Raw genomic sequence first — 21121 nt, forward strand, 5'->3', positions numbered from 1 at the left:
TGGCATCTCCGATCATGCTTTGCTCGCACATGCACGAAGCCGAAGACACCAGCCTGAAGATGACGAGTGGAACCTCGTCGAAACATCGCCAAGATACTCTCAATCTTACACAGGAAAAGACCCGAATACACCAAGACTTGCATACCTGTACCTGTGAAAATCTACAAAAACAAATATATATATATTCAGAAATAGAAATGGTACAGCTTTTATTCATTATTTGTGAACACACATTAATATTCTAAGACGTCAATCCTATTCATGTTTAGCTTGGAGGAAGCAACGTTGAATTTAATTAGATGTATTTTTGAACTATTATTTTAAAAATCATACTGCATGAATGGGCATAGAGGAGATTTTATTTATTTATTTATTACAAATCTATGACTGTGAATGAATTTTTATTATGGTCTCTGGCCAATCAGCAAATATAATAAATACCACAATCAGAGTGTTGTTCTTAAAATAAATAAAATTAGCTTAACATAGTCAGTGTGGCTGGTTCAACAGAGACTGGGTTATCTTTTTAATAGCAGTATGAAAAAAAAAACCCGTTGCAACTTCTTTAGTTATATCCAGGCTCACATCTGGAAAACAGCAGGTTACATTTTTAAAAAAGCCATTTCTTCCTGAAAACCTCAGAAATAGTGGATCTATAAGCTTCTTCCTTATATCCCTATAAGGGTGTAGCTGTAGTATAAAAGAACATGTGTTGGCAAAGAATTACAAGGACAGATAGCAGAAGATGATTAGTGCTTGTAAATATATATATGATGAAAGGATCTGGGGAATTTATGAAAATGTAACTGTTAAAACTACACAGCAACATAAAACTTTCTAAAACTTTAGAAAGTTGAATAAAAATGCGTTGAGCTTCTCTCTAACTTGCAGCAAGCTTCAGCTGCAGCAACAGTTTATTCCACAATACAGGCAAATTACTTTAGAAAAAAGTACTAGAATCATAGAAACCTAGGGTTGGAAGGACCTTGAAAGTCTTTTAGTCCAATCCTGTACCCACAGCAGATATCCTTGTATCATCTCAGATATATCTCTGTCCAATCTTCTCCTGAAAACATCCAGTGATGGGGCACTCATAACTTCAGGATACAAGCTGTTCCACTGCTTAATAGCTCTCATTCATGAAATTTCTCCTTATTTCAACTTTGGATCATTTCCTTTAAAGCTTTCCTCTATTGGTGGCGCAGCAGACTAAAGTGCTGTTAAGTAACATCAGCTGCCTGCAATTACTGCAAGTTCAAATCTCACCAGGCTCAAGGTTGACTCAGCCTTCCATCCTTTCGAGGTAGGTAAAATGAGGATCCGGATTGTGGGGGCTATAAGCTGACTTTGTATAAGAACATTGCTTAGGGGGTGACGAAAGCCCTACTAAGCAGGTATATACAAAAGTATGAAGGCTATTGTTTAACACATTGTAAATCGCCCTGAGTCTCCGGAGAAAGGCGGCATATAAATCGAACCAATAAATAAATAAATAAATAAATATTGGCTTTATCTTGATTGCTGTGGAGAATAAATCCACATTCTCTTCTCTGTCACATTCCTTCATGTATTGGAACACTGCTATCATGGAGTAACTGCTATAAAAATAGTTATCTTCTGAGTCTTTTCTTTAGGTTAAATGTTCCTTTAAACTTTCTTCGTATCATTTAGCCTCCAACTCTCTTATTATCCCTTTCACCTTTTGCATTCTTTGTATTTTGCATCCTTTTTTGTATTCTGGTGACAGAACTAGACATAGTATTGTAAATGTGATCTGACATACATACTGTACATACATACTATCAATTTCCAAGGTCTTTACACTCTACCATTATTGATGTAGCTCAAAACTGCATTGGCTGTTTTGGCAGCTGTGTTATATGCCTGGCTCATGCCTAATCTGTGGTCTACCAAGGCACCCAGATCCTCTTGTAAATATCACTGCTAAGGCAGATATCTGTACATATCTATCTTGTACCTATATAGCTGATTTTTCTTACTTAAGCCCTGATTTTACATTCTTCACCTTTGAACAACATTTATAGGGGAGGGGAAATGCCTCAACATTAACATTTGCTAAGATCTTCTGAATCTTGAGTTTATCTTCTGAGATATTAGAAATCTATCTTGCATACCAGTTTTTTTGTAACCTGCAGATTTTATGAGTAACCCCTTTTATTCCTTAATTAAGTAATTTATGAAGATGTTGAAGAGTGCTGAGCCCAACACTGAATGCTAGTAGGTACCCTACTGCATACATCATTCCATGTGGATGTAGTAGAACCCTGTGTGAAGATGGTTGTTCATCCAACAGTGAATCAATCTGGTAGTGAGTCTATCCATACACATTGTTCCAGTTTATCAGAGGCTGTTATCTACTTTATCAAATGCCTTATTGAAGTCTAAGTATATCAAATCCACAGCATTTCCTTGGCCTTATCCTAGTCACACTGTCAGTGAAACAATAAGATTTATCTTGCATGACTTTTGCTTTAAACAAATCTATGCCGGCTTCTGGTAATCACCTTGTTTGTTTTCAATGCTTGCAAACCCATTGTTTGAAAATTGACTGTTGTATCCTTGATAGAATCTGCAAAAGGGGCTTTGCTGAAGACCTAAAAGACCCAATTATCATTCTAATTGCATTATTTTTCATTCTTTCAAGAGTGCAATTTGATAAACTATTCCTGTAAATTTCTTATTAAATCATCTACCTTCATGGAGGTAAGGATGAAATTATAAGAAGCACACTGAAGCTACTTGTAAGGATGATGATGTATATGTTTAGGTTCAGAAAGCTGTGGTCTTAACAGTTTCAACAAAATACAAATGCTATGTTTCCTATGACACATATGTGTTTAATGTACTTTAAGGGGAAAATGACACTGGCTATTAATCAAATGGTTCTAAAATTGCTTTTGTTTGTAAGCTATAATGAAGTTCTGAACTATTTCACTATTCACCATTGTCAAATTCTTGGTCAGCTGCAACTCATTATTTCATGATCTAGTGTTTACCATAGAAAGAATGGGGTTCCTACGCTTACATCTTTTCTATAATTTTATTACTCTATATAAAGTATTTTTCACTCACTATCTTAGTTTTAGAAATAAAACTTAAAACCAGGGAAACAAGCTCTTGAACTACTTTTTCTATTTAAGACAATTTTAGGCCTTAGAAGCTTAGGATGTATAATTAAAATGGGACAGACAGATTATCCATTCGAAGACAACACATAGAGGGTAAAGAATGTACATCATAATTATTTCATTTTCATCTGAAAGTCTTGCCTTATTCAGGTGACCAGAACATTCATTTCAAATTGCCTATTCTATGTGGTCCATTCATAGTCACCAACATGTTTATTCCTTCACTGGATTCTAGTTTATGATAATTTTTCAGGCTGGCATAGCAACCAAATGGTTTTGAGGCAAAACAATCTGGTATTCATGCTTTTAGAAGGAGACAGCTATCTCTGTGTTCACATCGAATCTCTGTGTTGCATGGAAGTTACATAAGAGCTCAGACGGTAACTCTGAGGCCTAGAAATCACAGCAACCAATTCTAATCACGTACTGTTAACATGGTTTCCCAACCCATTCCTGGTATCCATAGGCATGATCTGTCTAGAGTTTGAAATGTGGCTATAGCATTTTCTGTTGGGCTTGCAGGCCAACTGTTAGATGGACTGCACTGTGAGTTATGTGATTGACATGCATAGTTTGTTAGGTGAAATAACAGATCTGGATTGGGCAATCAATCCTGTTTTTAAGGCACTTCTAACACATTGGTGGTTCACCTAAGTAAGCAGAAGGGTATAAATATTAAATGTTGAAAGCCGAAATTCAGTGACACTGAACTCTGATCATAAAAGGGCTAGACCATTAAGGATTTACTCTGTATCCACTCTTTGTCTATCACTCTGCTGCTCTATCTATAATCTATCTTCATTTCTTTCTGCCTTTCTTCTGAGGCACACAGTCATGGAACATGTGCTGTTGGGCTTCCCTTTTGGTTGGATGTATTTTTTTAAGTAGTAGGTTTTGCCTATACCTAACATGTATTTACTGTAAACAAATCTCCTTTTTATTATAGTTATAATAATCACTAATTATTGCGCTCTCTCTCTAACACACATTACAGAATGCTTCAATCTCCAACATTAAAGCTGTAGCAACACTAAACCTTTGAGAGGTGAGAGCTGCGTTCGCAAAATTGTACACCACATACTCAGTTTTGCTTGCCCAGGAAGAATGATGAGGGACACAAAAATTGCCAAGAGACTGAGATTAGATTTTGCATACGGTATGTTGCCATGATACCCTTAGCTCTGAATGTGGCATTTAGCATTGCCAGAAAAAATACATAATCTTTTGGTAAATAGGGAACTTCCGGGAGCTGTTCCTCTAAATCAGGAGTAGGGAACAATGAAAATTGGAGGGGTGTGTGTATTGCAATTCAGCCTCTTAATATTTTAGAGAGATGAAAGAAGCTATGCAATGATATGACACCACCAAATGGGATGGGGTTAGTATTTTTGCTTTTGAGGGAATAAGAGTGTTGCTGCCTTAAAAGTTACATTTATGAGTGAGGTCCTAGATCAGGGCTGTCAAACTCGTGGTCCATGGGCTGGATGAGTCATGCACTGGCCATGCCCACACACGGTTTAGCAAAGGGGGAAAAAAAGTCACAATACATCACATGATGGTGACAATGCGAGTTTGACACCCTTGTCCTAGATATATATTTTTTTTCAGAACTGTATGGACAAGCAGTCAGAGTCCTCTAAATCAGTGGTCCCCAACCTTTTTATCGCCGCGGACCAATCAGCCTTTGATAATTTTACCGTGGCCCGCTGAGCGCGCGCAGGGGTGGGGGCTTTGGGCCACACGTGCGTACCTGCGCGGGGCTCTCTTCCCTGGAGCCTTTGCGCACGGCCCAGGAGCTTTTGCGCACGGCCCAGGAGCTTTTGCGCACGGCCCAGGAGCCTTTGCGCTGCAGCGTTCATGTCCCCCGGCCGCTGCGCGGCCCGGTGCCAGGTACTCCACGGCCCGGCACCGGTCTGCGGACCGGGGGTTGGGGACCACTGCTCTAAATGAATAGCAAGAAGATTGTGAGTTTGTATGACATCTGAAGCACTTCCAAACCATTATCAAAGTGTGCCTAACTATATTATTTATTTATTGGGCTTTAAAAATGTCGAGTTAATCATACAAACTAGTAGGCGTCAATCAGCGGTGCCCACAGGTTGGAAGATAGCAAATAACAAACCATACACCTGACTTCAACTCTGAAATGCAGTATTGTGCACAATGTTATGGCAATGTCATCTTGACATGATGTCTTGACATTATTATGATTAGAAATGGATGCCCAGATACAAATATTGACATTAATTAATTAACTAAATACATCTACAGGCATATTGTTAGAAAGCATAGACTTTAATTATTAATTACTTAAATATTTAAATAATCGTTAGTTAATTATTGTATCCCTATTTATTTTTGAATAGCTTAGAACCTGGACTTTCAACAATGCAACAATATTACCAAATTTCATCTGTTCACTTGGTAATGAAATAGCTAATCTTTTAGGTGTCTTGTAGTGGAGACTAAAGAAATTACTCTGAAGGCATGTTAACTGCTTTCTGATTTAAATACTTTCTAAACTATTTTCATCTGAAATTAATATGCACATTTCTTGCAAATCTAATTTATGCAGAGCTTCTGCTCAGAACTTTGGACAGTGATTCTTTCTTGCATCTGACTGCAATACACCTTGCAGTGTACCTTGGGAATTTTGTTAAAAAAATAAATAAACTTATCTTCTCTAAGGCAACTATTTGGCCAATTCATATGGTGAGTTTATGCATAATGTGAAAGTCTTTAGAATCTACGCTTCAGCAATTAAAGAACTAATCCAGAAATGTGATTTACGTTCCACTTGTTACAACATGCAGAGTCCCAAGCAATATTAAAAGGAATACTGTTTAATTTTTTTTTGGAAACAGAGTTTAAAAAGACATTATGGTTCTGTAATATAAACCCATTTTACCTAGGACATTAGGCCTACATTAACATAACAGATTGAATATTATAATTGCAGTAGATGAGATGCTCTGATGAAACAGTAACTAATTTAGAGTGAATTATATAGCAGTATGCTGCTGGCAGGGGTGTATTCACTTACTTTCCTTACTGGTTCGCAAATGTTAGCATGCATGCATACACCTGGCCTTCCGTGCATGTGCTTTGCTGGAGTACATGCCTTCTGTGCATGCGCCCGACCTCAAAAATGTGCCTAAATAGGATGGCATACAGCCAGGGCAGCAGGGCAGCGGGGCAGCGGAGTGGAGGGCAGGAGGGGCGGGGGGGGCAGGCCCACCCACAATTTCTGCTACCAGTTTGGGAGAACTGGTCCAAACCAAACCAGTCCAAACCGGCTGAATACCACCTCTGGCTGCTGGTTAGATTCATACAAAGATGATTGATTTAGATGTGTTTTGGTTTAACCCAGAAGGTACTGCATCTATCCCTTTAAGTGTACGTACTGAGAATAATCTCACATAGACTAATTATGGATGAAGTACAGTAGTTAGTCCTATAGGAATGGAAAAGGAGAATCCAAATTTCAGATCTAAAGTTCTGTTTACGCTGTTAGGAAATAAACATAAACATGTGCCAGTTCCAGGGCTAGCATGCTTTCCTTCCTTGTGGGGACGACTGGACAGCTTTAGTGCTTTACTGGATCAAACAACATCATCGTATGTATCCCAGGTCCTTGGAGGGACTTGATAGGTGGACAAAAACGCCAAATGCAATCTAGACATCTGGTTGTGTGACCAACTAATAATTCTATGTTGACAATTGCTAATATCTTAGATGATAATCAGGTTTTATTCTGAAAGGATCAAAACAGAGTTGAATGTATACAGTACAGTACAGATAAGTACATTTCATCCAGAAAAGGGAGCATAACTGTTTTTGTAGACGGTTATGTGCACTAACTTTCATGTGGCCTTAAGATGAATCTTTTCTGGGGGAGAGAATTTGTACCTATGTCAACCAGAAGGTCACCGGGTGGAACTAAAAATAGCTAGTTTATTTTTACTACAGTTTATATTTATTTTGTCCAAGTCATGAAGGCCACTGTCTGTTCCCCTCTGTTCCCACACAGATATCCTCTTTTCTCTTGCTGCTTAATGTTTTAAAGTTTAATTAAGCCTATTCCGTAATTTGAAAACCACAAAGAGGTGGTTTTTCAGACTAAAATAAGGTGGTTGCTTGAGATCAAATAAGACATGGTCATTGCCACCCACTACTTCGCAGAGCCTAGTGATCTAAGCAAGGATTGCTCCCCACACACCTGCAGGCCAAATACCAAAGACCAAAGCCTGGATCAACAATCTCTCTCCAAGCCGCAACTAAAACCACAGTAGCAAAGGGAATCCTATTTTTGAACATGGAACTGAGACTGCTGTTTAGAAAGGGGCCAAGTAGTGTTGGACAACTCTTTTTCAACAGTAGGATTTTTATTTTTTAAGAAAACATCCTTAATTTCCTCCAGATAATTGGCTAACCTTTCTGTTCTAGATAAGCATTTCCAAGGCAGTTCAGACAAGCTGTGTGCTGCTTGGCCAATTAAGAAGACAGTGATCCAAGCAAGAAATGTCTTCAGTCCTCTTAGGAATGCAAGCATTTCACAGGTGCAGATTTCTTTTTCTCCTGCAACAAAGTTGGAATGAAGAGGAAAACACCTGTGGTGCTTAGGTTTTCCTGGCCTCAGACAGTTCAAAAGAACAGGTTGCTGTTATGTTTAATGAATATTTAGGCATTTAAATTTATAACTCTTTTATTGCCTCCCAGTCTTATTAATTGAGGTGGAATGAAGTGCAACCGAAGATATAAATTAGGGACCCCCCTTGGCTTGCTCAACTTTGACTTATTATAAGCAACTCCAAAAAGTAGATGTGGGGTGCACAAATCCAGATAATCACTAGATGGCAGCAAAGAGATTCAGACAACTTAACTTTTTGCTCTCTAGTGTATTTTTTTTTAATACCCAGATCAGATATCTCTACCAAAGAGATGAATCGCTAATGCTTGCAAAAAAGGTTCAAATTTTGAAAGCCCAAAGGGAAGGAAATCTTGTACTTACACTGGATCCCATCTTAGGTATATTTTTGCTGTCTGAACTTGGTAGAGCAACAGAACTGTGGAAGAATTCCCCTATACAAGCCTGGTATATGGAAATTCAGTGGTAGAAAACACACGTGTGGATATGTTAAAAGTCCAATTTCATTCCTTGGAAAGTCCCATTCAAGGCTTAGAGCAGCAGGGGGAAAAACAGCCTGCCACAATGCATGAACCCACTAAAGACTTCTTCTAGCTAGATTTAAATTGGAAACCTGGCCAACATGTAAATTATTGGAAGAAGACTGAGTTTATGATGCCTCTAGCTTTGAGATCCCAAGTTAAATCTAAACAAATTAATCAGAGCAGAGACACTTATCTGCCCATTCACAGCTCATAACAGTTACACTGAATTATATTTAACAGATTCGGTGGAACCAAAAATGAATGTTTTCTGCCAGGACACAGTCTTTTAAAAGTATTTCATGCTACAATAGATTTGTTTTCCTTTCATGTGATTCAGTCCAGATTTCTCTGCACAAAATCAGATGATGCATATTGCTAAAGTGATAGGACAGATTGCTAGAAAGTACCATATGACAATATGCAAGTCTATAGTTTGTCCATCAAACAGCTCAGCAAGCATTAATGTTATGATGAATATTCCCATGAACATCCTGAAATTCTCTCCATACTTGGAGAAAAAGTCCTTGCACCATTTCAAGCAGAATTTCAGTGATGCAGAAATGTGGCTGATGTAACTCAATAAATGAATAAAATAATTTTTATGTAGACACCATATCATTCCACAATTTTTTTCTATAATGTAAAATGCTACATTACTTAATCTTATGCATATGTTCTTACATTTAGTAAAATATATGTCAGCATACGTCAAAATATTCTTTTCCTTTTTCTACTACCCAAAATTATTTTAAAAACTAAATAGATAAGCAGGCTTAACTCTATCATATACCAACAACAGTGCAAAATTATTATTTTAATTATTATTAATTATTATTATTATTCCAGTTCCATCATATCTGGAGAAACTATAACATTTAATTTACATTTTCTACACTGTAAACTATAAGGGAGATGAGTTTAGTAAATTTGGGAGATTAGGTCATAAAAGTGAAAGGGTTCTTATTCCTTAGGTTTATAGTCTGCAATTTTTGCCTCCAATAATTTTTCCTGGAAGTCCTACAACAGGTGATACGGCCAGTTGTTTTAAGTCGAATTTAACTTTCTTCTCCTCACAAAAAAATTAATGTTGCAGGAAAGTATTTAATTGATTAGAATTTGTCTAAAGTTTGACACTCATGACCAAAATTAATGATGGATCATTTCCAGGAGGCTGGACTTTTGACCAGGGTCAGGGGTTGACTTTGGAACTGGTTATTTCTTTTCCAATGTTTCAGATGCAATAATTTTGATTTTTAGGACTACCATATGATCCACTACTAAGACAAGGTGATAGTGACAGCAGCAACAGAGCTAGTGAGAAAGGTGTACCATTTTCACTCTACAGTGTCATTTTACAATATTTTTGAATTCTTTTGGCCATCTGCAGGTCTCTATTTTTTAGTAAGTTTTGCATTTTTGTTAAAATGGGAGCCAGGGTGGGACTACACTATAATATTTCAAGCTGAGTCTAAAATTTGTTAATTGATAACACTGACTGGCAAAACTGGAGAAGTATAGAAGTGATGACAATTGAACTCATCTTATCTGTTAAAACCTAAAATAAGTTAGATGTGGGTAGTTCAGTTCCATCGTATCTGGAGAAACTGTAACACTTGAATTTACATTCTTCTTTTGTACACTGTAAACTATAATTATACACAGAGCTAAGTATACAGTACACACCTATAACATTTAATAGCAACAGTTTTCACATAATATCTGTAGAACAATAAGGGCAACTAATGTGTAGAAACAGATGTCTGTGTATACTGCTTCTGTATAAGGTGAAAAACATTTCTCTTCTGAACAGAAACAACAGAAAGAGTCTTGTAGCACTCTTTAGACTGACTGACTCTTATGTTAAATTGTAAGGTTTTCTGAAATAACACCCTGGAATGCACAAAATGGCTTCACTAATGTGAGGTCGGATTAAAATGCATAGGGATATGGACTGGGGAAAGGAAGGGGAAAAGGGGAACAGAAAAAGGAGACAGTAGTTTCCAATTAAAACAGGTTAAAATCCCATTGTTTTTGTTCAGGCCTTTTGAGGTTGTTTGAAAATGTTTGATCTCTGTAAATTCAGTTCATTGGAGAGGAATTCTATAAATGCTCCAAATAACTGGGACAAACAAAAATATTATCTTTTTGATACTGTGAAACCTCCATAGGCTTTTCTTCTATTGTCCTTTCAGAGGTCCTCAAAGAAACCTGTTTAATTCCAACTCTGGTCAATACAATACAATTGCACTAATGACTGTTGTTACATCTCTGCAGCCCTGTGACTACCATTTATGATCTTCACAGGTAGCTTTCAAGAAGCAGAGTCAATGGAGAACTTCGCATTAAAATAGCAAGTTACACAGTCTCGCTTAACAACCACATCACTTAGGGTGGAGTTGCCTGGTCCAGTTGTGGTTATTAAGTGAGGACTACCTGTTACATGCAATCATTCAATATGATGTGGATGCTACAACACTGAATGATCCATATGTGGACATACATATAAACCAACAGAATGTGATTTTTGAGAGAGTATCGTTTCTGTTATGCACATATCCATTTATTAAAAATGAATGGGAGTGATGCTAAACAATGTTTCTTGTCTCGGAAATTTGCTGTATGGTAATCAATCCAAAAAAAGTTATTTTTGATATGCATAGCAAAATTGTAGAATTGGCTTTCTGTTTAGTTGTGGTTGAAACCAAATTTTATGAGTTTTTGGTACCAATTACAGGCTAATTTTATCACAAACCCACTATGCATTCCATTTGCTACTTACATGGTTCTCTTTTAATATTGTATGTTCTTAATTAGTTAAGTTTTACATCAGTTGCATGGCTGTATCTCACTTTGTGTTTATTTTGAAGGAAACATAAGCTAACATTTTAAAATACAACTTGCGAAATTGGGGAAAAAGCTTATTGTTAAAGGAAAAGCTGCCACAATATGAAATATTATCTTAAGTAGTATTGGGAGGATTGAGAGCTGATCTTGATGATGATGTGCCCACTACACTCAACCTCAGCAACTTGAAGATGTGTGGATTCCAGCTGGCTGGCTGGGGAATTCTGAGACCTGCTGTTTACACATATTAAAATTGCTGATGTTGTGTTGGAAAATGCCCATCTAGACAAGGAGTAGATGTGAGGAATTAACCTTGAATTGTTGCGTAGCTACAAGAAATTCAGGACCGACTCCCCTCCCCTCCCCCAGCTCCATGGAATTTTATTTACCTGTTCCCAAGTGTTGGCAAGCAGTCTGTGGAAAATTCCTGTGTTATAGGCAGAATACAATAAAATAGTTTGCTTGAACTCTACACATGTGAATCTGGTTACTTGCGTCTGGCAGGTTGAGAGACACTACACTACAGCAATTCTCTGAGAGCCATTTTGCTATGGAATTTGCCTTTAAAATAATGGATATTGCTCTGTTTAGGTATTACTGATGATTTACTGGAGGATTGTTGGAAAATGTCGCTCTTTCTGATGGCATATCTTGTAATATGTTGGTCATCCAATTTATGGAACCTGCCAGAATCCAAGAACTATTATTTTGGCAAAAATAGTTCTCATGTAGCAGTTGTTAGCCACCTCTATGACTCCCTCCTTCCTTCCTGCACTTTATCTGGTTATGGTTAAGGCAGCTGTCAGCACTTCCCTTTAAAGAAATATAACCCCCCTTTTAGAAACTCTCAAACTACACAAAAATGAATGATGATAAATGCAGACCTCTTCTCGGTCGGTGACCATGTATAAGAAATCCCTGTAGATCTTTTTATTATGAGAGTTGATGTACAAAATAAGCCAAAATCTTGGTTGGGAAGTCAACAAGAGGACTGTCTGGAAAAAGAATTTGTGTCTATCAGAGAAAAGCTTTAGAGAATGTAGAAAAGAGAATGTGATAAGTTAAACTATTGTTAAAGGCTGGATTTTAATACTATCTGTTATACTTTAACACCCAAAACATTGTTTTCTGTTGGGAATTTGATAGTCTCTTTCTCCTGACTTAATTTACTTTTTTTAAAAGAGAAGTTAGTTTGCCCTTATATCAAACTATTTTACCATTATAGGCTTGAGGGATGGAGGAGGAACATTTCAGAAGTGAAAAACCTATGAACGAGAATGATCTGTTAAGCGCCATATAGTATAAAGGTGAAAGAGGACTAAGAACTTGGATATTGTTTCTCAGCTGCAAGTGAACGAGGATGTTCAGGGGAGAATCAGGTTGCATTACTGACAGCACATTTTGGAGTGAACAACTTGGAATAAATTGCTTTCAAGTTGCCATTGTATAATCACTTTGTGAATAAGCAACTTAGTTTGACAGGTTTTGGCAAGAACCAGCTGTCCCGTAGCTGAAGGTTGCCTCAAATATCAACTCTTACATTGTAAAATGTGGGGCGAGATGTTAAAGGAGTTCTGAAAAAGTTAAGCAATTCTCCAAGATTCAACGTCTATCTCCAAGATGATAGACTGCATGAGGAAAACCACTTTTCCCTGGGTGAATTTGCCTCATGTCTCATTTGAAGGTGGATAAATCTGTCAGATTTTGTCAGGGTTTCTTATTTCTCCAGTCTTAAATTAATGTTCTTGTTTCTGCATCAATTTGTGATTTCTTTCAACAAACACATATTTTTCAAGCACGTGTCTCTTCGTTATAGAATCATGTACATTCTCTCTACATATATACTTTTTGCTGAAGATCTGCACCACAATATTTTAGGTGGAAATTAAAGTATAACAGCTAGTAGACTTTATATACCCTAATATGCTAAATCAAGGATGGCTAAACTTTTTGCCATCGCATGCCAGGAGAGGGGGCGGGTGGGGGAGGTTCACGTGCACGCGCATGCCCACACCCATAATTCTATGTGCCCTACCCTGTGCATCCTGTCACTTCCTGTCCCACCAGGAGTTGGGAAATGGGCCCTTTCAGGGCTCCGGAAGGCCTCTGAGGGAGTGGGAAAGGCTGTTTTCACCCTCCGCAGATGCATAGAGAAGATCTGGAGCCAGGTAAGAAAGAAAAAACGAGCCTCCCCCCCACAGGCCCTCTGGGGGCAGGAAACAGCCTGTTTTCCTACTTCTGGTGGGCCCAGAAGGCCTGAAAATCAGTTGACCAGCACGCACATGCGCGCCGGAGCTGAGCTGGCGTGCCCACTGATATGGTTACACGTGCCGCCTACGCGTACCATAGGTTTGCCATCACGGTGCTAAATCATCTCTTCCCACCATTCTATGCAGTATAAAGGTGTGTTTTGTGAACAGAGTAAAGATATGCTTTATGAGTGGAGTATAGTAACAATCAATCTGTCAAAGAAAAAGAACAGCCCCAGCCACTTTGCTTTATTAGAGCAACTCCTGCTTCTGTCCATCATGCTTTTTTTCTAATAGTGGTCAGCCAAATGGTTCCAAGAAGGTCACAGCAAATCAAACTAGATCTTCCTTTCTCTGCAGCCCTTTAGCAACTGACATTAATTTCATTTTATTATACAACTAGATCAGTGGTGGTTTTCAAATTTTTTTACTACCAGTTCTATGGGTGTGGCTTGGTGGGCGTGGCATGGCTTGGTGGGTGTGGCAGGGGAAGGATACTGTAAAATCTCCATTCCCTCCCCAATTCAGGGGAAGGTTACTGCAAAATCCCCATTTCCTCCTGATCAGCTGGGACTTGGGAGGCAGAGAATAGATGGGGGCGGGGCCAGTCAGAATTTTTACTACCAGTTCTCCGAACTACTCAAAATTTCTGCTACCGGTTTTCTAGAACTGGTCAGAACCTGCTGAAACCCACCTCTGAACTAGATCAGGAAAAATTTCAGCACTCATATTTTCAGCAGAGTGTTATATGAGATCAGGAGAACATCTATTTCCATTTTAAGTTTGCCAAAGAATATTCCACAAGCAGAGCTTTGGTAAAGTTATTTTTAAGCAGGTAACCCAATTCATCTACCAGGTTAGTATTTTATTACATTATTTTCAAACGTCCCTTCAAATTGAAATTAATTGTAATTATAATCCAAAGTAAAACGGAATGTGAATGTGACCTTTTGTTACATCCCACTCTCCTCAGTGACTTTGGGAATATTTTCCCACTTACTGGCAATATATTCTTTATCTGACATTTGCAGTCAACATTCTTTGATATCTAATATTTTATTTATTTAGGAAATTGCCTATCAATGTTTATAGTACTTTGAATCATTTGACAACTGACATAACTTAATAATATCTGAAAAAGCACTCATTATTTGGCAGTTGACATATTGATTCTAGAGCAGGGTTTGTCAATCTTGGCAACTTTAAGATGTGTGGACTTCAACTCCCAGATTTCCTCAGCCAGCATGCTGCCTGGGGGATTTTCAGAGTTGAAGTCCACACATCTTAAAATTGCCAACATTGAGAAACACTGGAAATAACAAACATTTTCAACTTACTTAAATAATCGGGAAAGGGGAAAAATATTTGTACGTCCAAATTTTATACTGGAAAATACCATCTTAGAAGAGAAAAATATGGGCATCTATATGGATGGTTTCTTATGGTTTCTCCTATTTTTTAAAATTTTTCTTCCCCATAAAGAAAAATTACATATCTATTTTGAGAGAATAAATACAGTTGAGATTTTTTAGCAATAAATACTGTAGAGAAAATGATAATCTAGGTATTATTCACAAAGGTATAAGAGTTGAGGTTGTTACTGACCTAGATTTTTTCCAAGGCAATTATTAGCAATTCCCTTAATGGATTAGCCAAGTGAGATTAGGTACATTGTGGACGATCTCAATGCTTTCCTAAAATCTCAAATTCCAATCTAAAGTTTTTCCGCAGTGAGAGACAACCCATTAATTATTTTAAAGCTTTAAAACAACATTAGTTTGTTTCCCATCACTTCAAAAATAGAAGAGGGCTTGATCTAGATTTGGCTTTCACTATGCTCCCCATTCAGATAGGTTGCACTCCTATAGTTTCTATTTAAATTCTGCAAGAATGAGTTATTTCCCCCAATTAAATACTGTTGCCACTAAAGATGAAGAAACTAGACAATAAGACAAACACTGTATTGTCAGTTCCTTTTTGCTAATGGGGGTGGCGCAGGTGGGGCCGAGGCTTGTACCTTGATGACAATGGGACAACACAGGTTGGTGAAAGCTTCTATATAAGGAGCTGTTGATTTCCTGTCAGTGCTTGAATAATAAGGGACAAGGAAGGGAGACTTTTAATAAATCTACTGGCTCCACCCTACCTCCTTTGAGATGGAGCTAATTTCTTTATCATTTAAACATTTTTTCTCTTCAGAGTTCTGTCATTTATGACAGGTTGACAATTAACTGCCTGTCTGGGCTCCAACTTAAAAGGCATTCCCAAATCCATCTGAATGCATCCCACTGACATGAATGCACTCTATCCTTGTGCCAACTGTCAACGAATTAGTTGTTTGTCAGTTTTGCCCTGCAGCTTGTGTGGTTTTTTTTGCTGGATTTTACTTGTTCGTATTCCCATTCTTCCCTTCTCCATCTTCATATCCTTTCTTTAGCTGGTTTCATGTTATTTCTTTGTTGGATTTTGGATTACACTATCCAAACTGTCTTCAGTTTAGTAACATTTGCAGAGTGCTTAAATCCTTTTTACTGAAAAATATTGTAGGTCCTTGGAACATGCTAGACAAAAAGATATATCAGTAAAGCTCAAAGTAGCAGAAACCTCAAGATCTGCTGAGATTTTTTTTCAGCTATGGAAGACGTTGAAGTTGTAATTTTGGCAATTTCATTATAGAAGTACAGTGTTTTCTAAGAGTTAGGCAAGGTCAGCCTCTGAAGGGGCTCCAACCATAACTTATGTAGTTATAAGAGGAACTCTAATGTATATCTTTCATGCAATGCTGATTCTCTGTAACTATCAGCCTCCACAGTCTTTAGAATCTCATATGACTACTTTAATGATCACTGTAGTGACCAACAAACTATATAACAGGCACCGATCTGAGTAACATTCTACTGTTATATAGCAATGCAGTATATGTACTCTCGGTAAGATGTTTTCAAGCAAATCAGTTGTGTGATTGTTCTGAATGAATGAGATGCTTAATTGGGTCTATAGAGTTACTATGTTGCCAAAAGTAAATCCACCCAATTAATCTAGGGCCTTGATGGCGAATCTATGGCACGCGTGCCAGAAGTGGCACACAGAGCCATCTCCCCAGGCACGTGAGCCGTCACCTGTTGCTCTTCCGGGTTCCGGCGTGCCGGTCAGCTGGTCTTCATGTGTGCAGGAGCACTGGAAACTGGAAGATCAGCTGGCCGGTACCACCTGGTCTGCCAGTTTCTGGCACGCATGCGTCTGCGCGCACTGGGTGGCTGATCTTCCAGTTTCTGGCACACACGCACACAGACATGCATACACGCTTCCGTTTTGGTACTTGGTGCTGAAAAGGTTCGCCAACACTGACTTAGGGGATTAAATTTAACCCAAAATGAACACATGTTATACAGTTTAACCAACTCATCCCAGTCAGTTTTTGAAACACTTAAACCTAATCAATTAATCAATTTTGCCTACATAGTCTTCCAAGAAAAAAAAAAAAGAGATAAGGAGATAGAGTGACTGAAAAAGCCCCAGCCATTCTTTAGAGTTACATAGCTTCAACCACTGAATATCTCGCCAAAATGCCCACTGCCTGCAGGAACAACCAAGCCCTCGTCAGTGAAGCTCTTACAGAGACTTACAACCAGCAGTGAAATTAAAAAGGAAATCTCCCAGTGGAACCTGTCAGGCCTAACTCTCTGAAATAATCACACAATTCCCAGATGCTCCTAAACAATATTTGAGAGACAGATAAATCAATGTTCATAAGAATCCAAACCAAGATCGCTAGGAGTATTTCCATTCCATGCCATGCCGTTTCATGACAACCCACCCACGGATAATAATGCTTTGGAACAATACCAAACAAATCTTGGCTTTTTTTCTGTGTTACAGCCCTTCAGGCATTTGAAAAGTACTATTGCATCCCATGGAATCTTTTCAGAGAATTTTCTCCACTGTACACATTGCTTACGGTGGTGTCTGATCAAGGTAGAATAAAATATAAATATGACTTACTGGGATTTGCAAAGCATGTTCTTGTTGAAGCAGCCTGAATTATATTTGCCTTTTGTGCATCTACATTACCCAGTTGAATCATATTCTGTTTGCAATCAGCTAGCCTTCTCTTTCATGGGTATAATTGCAAAGTCGATATGCATTTAATTTATTTGTGTTTATCTATGTTAAATTTATATTAACATTTCTATTATATTCTGTCCATTTTGCTAACCTATTGAGACTATCTTTGGGATACTCAAGGTACACATTTAGCTGAACTTGGCTTTAGTTTCCTTTCTTTCAAGACCTCCCCTGCAAAGTCACCTTGGTTTCTGCTATCTATGATTTGCCTTGGAACACATTGTGCACATCTTGGCTTAGCAGAGAACATTATTCACCAACAACAGTTTGACTTGTTTCTTTCTATTATTAATAGAATATTAATATATTTATTAATCTAAAATTATTAAGCAAGATTAATACCTAATGTCAACTAACGTAAAGGAGGAAAAGAAAAATGAAAAGAAAAAAGAAATAAAAGGAAGAGTAAAAACTGCAAGGAAAGAAAAAAGTTGAAGAAAAATAGAAACGAAAGAAAAGGTAGCTTCCGATATTCTTCGCAGCATTGTAAATACAAAAATATTTTAACCTCCTTTTCTAAAGTTACATCATATTACTTGTCTGTTTCTAATCTGTCCTTACTAATTATCAAAACCATAGATCACAAGTTCATTTTTTTTAACTTTTCTGCAAAAAGTTCATGAGGCTTCCCGTCATCAATAAATGTAGATAATGTCTTTTCTCTAATAAAGAAGTCAATTTATCCTTTCAGCAAAATCTGTTAACTTCAGCAGTCATTCCTCCATAGTTGGTAGGACCAAATCTTTCCATCTCTCATATAGTAAACTTAACATAAGGAATAGTGTTGTTATCTGTCTAGATCATGGGTGCCAAACTTTTGGCTTCCTTGGGCCGCATTGAGTGTAGAGGAATTATCTTGGGCCACATATAAAATATAGTTAATGTATATAATTCATATACTAATGTAAAAAGTCTACAATTTTGCATGACTGCATTACTAGCTGTCCAGGACCGTATGTCACTTACAGGCCACAGGTTAGACATTCCTGATCTAGATCATGTAGCAGCCTGACAGAAACACAGAAGTTAGAGCCTGAATAACAGAATGTACTGTCTGAAGCAGTATTGGATGACGCACCCGCAACTGAGCAATTTAGGAGACCCCGTGGGGCAGCAGCACTTGAAAAGATTAATCCAGGACAGAATCTATTGCCAGTTTGAGCTTACATTTTCAGAAAAAAGAGAGCTTGGAAAGGTTTCTGAAGAAAAAAGAGATAAGTGCCATCTATCTAATATCCATATCTAGGCCCCATTGAACAGGCTGTTTGTGGGAAAGAAAAGAGATGGTGGCTGCTGCTACAGTTGGCCTTTAGAGTGAAAATTCTCTCAGGTGTTTAAATATATTATAAGACCTCTAGAAGCATTCCTTCTCTCGTTCTTTTGCATTTTGTATGGACTTGTACCAGTGGTGGGTTGCTCCCGGTTTGGTCCGGTTCTTGCGAACTGGTAGTAATGGCAGTGGGAGGCTCCGCCCACCTGCCCAGATGTCATCATAAACGATCTGTGCATGCGCAGAAGCTTCCTGCGTGCTCCCATTGTGAACCGGTAGCAGAGGTAAGTAGAACCCACCCCGACTTGTACATGACCTTCATCCAAGGAAGAAATCAATGGCAAGGCCTTAGCAAAAGTCAGCAGTTAAGTGATGTCCACACTGCAAAAGCAGTCTCCAACTAACCCTAGTATATTGTAGCACCCATGCTGACACCAGAGAGAGATGGACTAAAGAGTGAACTTCCCATTCTGAGATAAGAAATGTCAAGACTCCTGAGTACTACCACAGCAATGCTCCATCAAGCAAAGTCTGGATTTGTTCTGAATACAACAACTGTGCCTGCTCCTTAGTCCACACTTGTGCTACTTGGTGTTGGCCATTAGGTTCCTGCAGAGAAGGCAACTGAGAGAGTTCCCCTGATATTAATTGTACCTTTTCCCTGCTCACTTCCTTTTGGGATGATAAAGGGAGAGTCCAACAATAAGAAAAGTTGATTGGGTCAGGAACTAACTAGGTCCTGGATATGAGAACAGGGCCGTTATAGAGGGACAACATCAAGACTCCAATTTTGTTTTATGGTTATATATTTTTAAATGAATGTTGGCAAGGGCAGCTCCTAAAACATCAAAAACACAACTGGAAACATTGAGGAAGAGTTCAAGGAAAATAGTTCCAGTACATATAGTAACATTTAGAAGGTTAGGAAGGACACATTGTCCAAGTTCTGGCAGTAAAAGCGAGGGCTGGCTTTAAGAATCAAATAGTCTGAATCAAGCCATTGCAAATGTTATTTCAGTATTTGAATGAGCCCAGACAAAGACTTTTATCCCAGAAGCTTCTGATCTCCATCCAAGCACAGCTGCTGCTGGTTAGGTTGGATGGACGTTGTTGGGCTACTTTGGTCCCACAGCCTACTCAGCAGCAATAGGCTATTTCCAAGTTAACCACTTCTTCCGAGGCAGTCTTCCAGCTATTTGGCATTCTGTGTCTTTGGTCTGTGGTGTTGGAGTTGGAGTTGGAGGCAGCAGTGCTCTGACCAGCTTAGTGACCGTGCACTTGTTTCAGAATCTGAACTGAGGATGGCAGTGGTAGAAAAAGGTGATTATCCTAGGCCTCAGAGCCATGGCCTGGTTTCTGACTATTGGTTTCATTGGACTCTTATCTTCATTCCTTGGAAGATATCTTTTCTGAAAAGATGTGATAGCCAATAAATTTAAGTAGGAAGTGGAAATCTGAAGCTGTAATAACCATTACCTTGGTAGCAGCTAATACCTTTCCCTCAATGTCTTTTCACGGTTGCCTCGTGTTTCTTTTCTACTCAAACTAGAGTAGAAATTCTAAAGAAATAATTAGATCACATATATTAGATTTAATCCTTGTAGCATCAAGAGGAAGCCATTGTACGCAATGGGAAGAGAACAAAATCCTTTTATACCCAAATGATCTCAAGATAGCTTCACTGAGTCTTTAAGCAATTGTGGCTACTTCAGTTTGAGCAGACAACCCAAAGAGTGATGTGCCTCATCAAATTATTTTCACAGGCTTGATACATAGGACAGATATGCGGGATGTTCCTACCATGAGGCAATATGAGTCAACATCTGAAGTTGCTAATTTTTGGTATCATAAATGAGCAACGAAATACTAGTTATCCAATTATATACTAATTATATAAATAATTATTTATATAATTTATATAATTATATAAAATAATTTATATAATTATACTAATTATATAAATATATAATTTGTTGGGCCATGGCTATCCATGATACATTTTGCATCAGATAATAAATTAATTTCATTAACTTTGGATAGTAATCCATGACTGGAGAATGGGAAATCACTGACTGATGATTCAGGCAGCAAAACCTCTTGGGGCAATCCCAGTGGACAAATAAGTTATGTATCTACTTTTGACTATCACTACTGTTATAATAACACTCCATTACATCAGGATGAGCACTTTCTAAGTCTGAATTGGGATACTGCTTGTATGTCACTATTGATGGCATGTGACAACTTATAAATATCTAGATTGCGATTGCATGCACATATTACATAGATTTGATCACAAATACTATACTTAT

The sequence above is a fragment of the Pituophis catenifer genome, unplaced genomic scaffold, assembly GCF_029215685.1.
Source record: "Pituophis catenifer annectens isolate HBS135680 unplaced genomic scaffold, rPitCat1.0.hap2 SCAF_2, whole genome shotgun sequence".
Taxonomy (NCBI): domain Eukaryota; kingdom Metazoa; phylum Chordata; class Lepidosauria; order Squamata; family Colubridae; genus Pituophis; species Pituophis catenifer.